We start from the raw sequence: 4,655 nt of genomic DNA, 5'->3' as shown, positions 1-4,655 counted from the left end.
GTCTAGTCAAGGCTATGGTTTTTCCAATGGTCATGTATGGATGTGAGAGTTGGACTGTAAAGAAAGCTGAGCGCCAAAGAATTGATGCTTTTGAAGTGTGGTGGTTGGAGAAGACTCTTGAGAGTCCCTTGGACTGCAAGGAGATCCAACCAGTCCATTCTGAAGGGGATCAGCCCTGGGATTTCTTTGGAAGGAATGATGCTAAAGCTGAAACTCCAGTACTTTGGCCACCTCATGCGAAGAGTTGACTCATTGGAAAAGACTCTGATGCTGGGAGGGATTCGGGGCAAGAAGAGAAGGGGACGACAGAGGATGAGATGGCTGGATGGCATCACTGACTCAATGGACGTGAGTCTGAGTGAACTCTGGGAGTTGGTGATGGACAGGGAGGCCTGGTGTGCTGCGATTCATGGGGTCGCAAAGAGTCGGACACGACTGAGCGACTGATCTGATCTGATCTGATCTGATGAGTACTTAAAACTGGTATAAATAATACTTCTATGAGTATTTATTTACATGCCTTTGTGTATATATTTAAGACTAGAATTTATGTTGGCTGCATATGTGGAAGTAGAATTGTTGAATCACATGGTATAAATATATTGCCCAAGAGTTTTCCAAAGTAACTGGACAAATTTATACTCCCTACAGAGTAGGGCTAAGGTGTTATATTAGTTATGGTAGCGACGACCTCAAGCATATAATGTCTCATATCAAATTTTCTTTTTTGCCCATCTAACCATACTTCATAAATAATCAGGAAAATGGAACTAAACTTCTCTAGCAAGGCCCTCAGGCAGATGAAGTATCTGTCAGCTTCCACAAATGGCTTTTAGGGTATCCCTGAGTATCTGGAATTGTCTAAACTACATATCATAACAACAACAACAAAAAAAGTAAAATGATAGAGCATGAGCCACAGTTGGTTTCAATTGAAGACATAACATAGATTTCATAATGTTTTATTGCCTCCAGCATTTCAGAGCAAAACTCTTTTCAGAATCAGATAAACCAAGTCGATGTCCAGTCTCAGTACTTACAAGCTAAACTTGAGCTCTTTAGGTTTTTCCAGTTCAAAAATTATAGGCATATAAGTTTTCTTAGATATTATTCAAGATGACAATATTAAGTTAAAATTACTATAATAAATAATGAAATAGTATACATAGGCTACTTTTTCAAATTTTATAACCATAGACAGATGATTTCTCATATTCCATGTGGAATCAAGGACTCATTCCTGTATAATACAATAGTGTAAGTATCACTGTTTCTCATGCTTTTATTTTCTGCTTTAGAAAAGAATGGGGGAAAATGCGAATCTGCCTGAAAACATAGTTTTCAACAGATTTGTCAATGGATTATTCAGAAATGTAAAAAAAAATTAAAATCAATGATTTAGTGCAATTCATGAGATGACATGGCCCATATTCATTTTCCATGATTTAAAAATTTCTTTCCATAACATCAGGGGAAAGTTAAACTTAATAAAGCAAGGTAAATGGTCTACAAGGAGATACACACCAGGGATTCCAGACCTGTACCTGGTTGTGTATGTCCACAGGTGAACAGTGTGAAGGATAAAGGGAGAGAAAGACATCAGAGACTTACTCTTCCTGCTTTCTTCACACTTTGAGTCTAATTGAGAATGATTTTCTCTAAGGTAAATTTTGAGTGGAAATCAGTTTAGAATTGTGTTACTAATCACTTCACCAAGAGCATTTGAAGCTCTGTCTGAAATGTTTTAAAGCTCAAAATATAAGATGTTATTTTTATAGCTTAATCTCATGAGGTCAATTACTGCCTTCCCTCCAGACTGACACTTTGAACATTAGTATTAACGCTTCTGTCCTTAAAGCATCAACATTAGCCTGCAGTGGAGCAAACTGTTGATGGCTAATAAAGCACAATGTTCAGCTGCTGCCTGAGGGCAGGATTCAGAATTGCCATCTCAACTCATAACCACATTTTAACTTTTGGGAACAAGTTGCATTACTTAAACATTAAACTACTTCCATCTCTGTCACTTTAATATCTAGACTCAATTTATGGCTTCAAAACTAAATATATTATTCTTTTCCCTAGGAGAATACCACAAATGGAGTCTTCCATTATCACATACAGTTCAGTTCAGTTGCTCAGTCATGTCCGACTCTTTGTGAACCCCTGGACTGCAGCACACCTGGCCTCCCTGTCCATTACAACCTCCCAGAGTTTACCCAAACTCATCTCCATTGAGTTGGTGATGCCGACTCATCCAACCATCTCATGCTGTGTCATCCCCTTCTCCTCCCGCCTTCAATCTTTCCCAGCAACAGGGTCTTTTCAAATGAGTCAGTTCTTTGCATCTGGTGGCCAAAGTATTGGAGTTTCAGCTTCAGCATCAGTCCTTCCAGTTAATATTCAGGACTGATTTTCTTTAGGAGAGACTGGTTGGATCTCCTTGGAGTCCAAGGGATTCTTAAGAGTCTTATCCAACATCACAGTTCAAAAGCATCAATTCTTCGGTGCTCAGCTTTCTTCATCGTCCAACTCTCACATCCATACATGACTACTGGAAAAACCATAGCTTTGATTAGCAGACCTTTGTTGGCAAAGTAATGTCTCTGCTTTTTCATATGTTGTCTGGGTTGGTCATAGCATTTCTTCCAAGGAGCAAGCCTCTTTAATTACATAGCTGCAGTCACCATCTGCAGTGATTTTGGAGCCCCCCCCCAAAATAAAATCTCTCACTGTTTCCACTGTCTCCCCATCTATTTGCCATGAAGTAATAGGACCAGATGCCATGATCTTAGTTTTCTGATGTTGAGGTTTAAGCCAACTTTTTCATCTCCTCTTTCACTTTCATCAAGAGGCTCTTTAGTTCTTCTTCACTTTCTGCCATAAGGGTGGTGTCATTGGCATATCTGAGGTTACTGATATTTCTCCTGGCAATCTTGATTTCAGCTTGTGCTTCATCTGGCCTGGCATTTCTCATGATGTACTCTGCATGTAAGTTAAATAAGCAGGGTGACAATATACAGCCTTGACATACTCCTTTCCTGATTTGGAACCAGTCTGTTGATACATTTCTAGTTCTAACTGTTGCTTTTTGACCTGCATACAGATTTCTCAGGAGGCAGGTGGGGTTGTCTGGTATTCCCATCTCTTTAAGAACTGTCCACAGTATGTTGTGATCCACACAGTAAAAGGCTTTGGCATAGTCAATAAAGTAGAAGTAGATATTTTTTCTGGAACTCTCTTGCTTTTTTGATGATCCAACAGATGTTGGGAATTTGAACTCTGGTTCCTCTGCCTTTTCTAAACCCAGCTTTAACATCTTGGAAGGTCATCACACACAGAGGATAGCTATAGATAAGCAGATAGATAGAAAGATATATAAATATATGGATATATGAGATGTTGTTCATTCAGTCGTGTCTGACTCTTTGCCATTCCATGGACTGCAGCACGCCAAGCTTCCCTGTCCATTCACCATCTTCTGGAGCTTGCCCAAACTCATCCATGGATTCAGTGATGCCATCCAACCATCTCATCCTCTGTCATCCACTTCTCCTCCTGCCTACAATCTTTCCCAGCATCAGGGTCTTTCCCAATGAGTTGGCTGTTTGCATGAGATGGCCAAAGTATTGGAGCTTCAACTTCAGCACCCGTCCTTCCAATGATTATTCAGGAATGATTTCCTTTAGGATTCACTTGTTAGATCTCCTTGTAGTTAAAGAGACTCTCAAGAGTCTTCTCCAGCACCACAGTTCTTCAGAAAACATCAATTCTTCAGAAAACATCAGTTCTTCATTGCTCAGCCTTCTTTGTGGTCCAACTATCACATCTATACATGACTACTGGAAAAGCCATAGGTCTGAGTATACAGACCTTTGTATAGTCTGTCACTGTTTCTTGTTTTTCCCCATCTATTTGGGATGAGATGATGGGACTGAATGCCGTGATCTTAGTTTTTTGAATGTTGAGTTTAAGCCAGCTTTTTCACTCTCCTCTTCCACCTTCATCAAAAGGCTTTTTAGTTCCTCTTCACTTTCTGCCATTAGGGTCATCTGCATATCTGAGATTACTGATACAATTTATTTACAGTGTTAAAAATTCACATTCCGTATTTTTCATTGTGAGATGCCTTTTCTCTGAAGGTGCAAATATGTTTTTCTCATAGTTCCCATGAAATCTATTTTAAAATATTTTTATATTGATGAAAAACTTAATAAATAATTAATGCCCTCTGAACAATCTTTCGATGTGTCATTGTTTTTGGAAATAGGCATTACATATGGCTTTCTAAAAAAGCAACTTTAGTGTGATATTTTAGGAGGTAGAAGCCATAAATAGACACAATAAGTAAGGACAGACACAATATCATAATGCCAAGTCCATAGCGAGAGAAAAGCCATCCCTGGAAAAGAAACATGAAGAAACCATGTCTAGATGGAAAGTAGCAATAGCAGATACAGCAACATAGAGAATAAATGGTTTTTCTCTTCTAACTGGAATATTTTGTCCATTTAAATTCATTGCAATTGTTAATACATTAGGATTCTGATTTGGCATTAATATTGTGTGGTTTCTGTCTTTCTAACTTTGTCTATATTTTTTCTTCTCTCTCTCTTTTCTTGTCTCCTTTGGGTTAAGTCCAGTGTTTTTTTTAT

Source organism: Bison bison, unplaced genomic scaffold, assembly GCF_000754665.1.
Source record: "Bison bison bison isolate TAMUID 2011002044 unplaced genomic scaffold, Bison_UMD1.0 scf7180017864181, whole genome shotgun sequence".
NCBI lineage: Eukaryota > Metazoa > Chordata > Mammalia > Artiodactyla > Bovidae > Bison > Bison bison.
Note: the sequence above shows the minus strand (reverse complement) of the source record.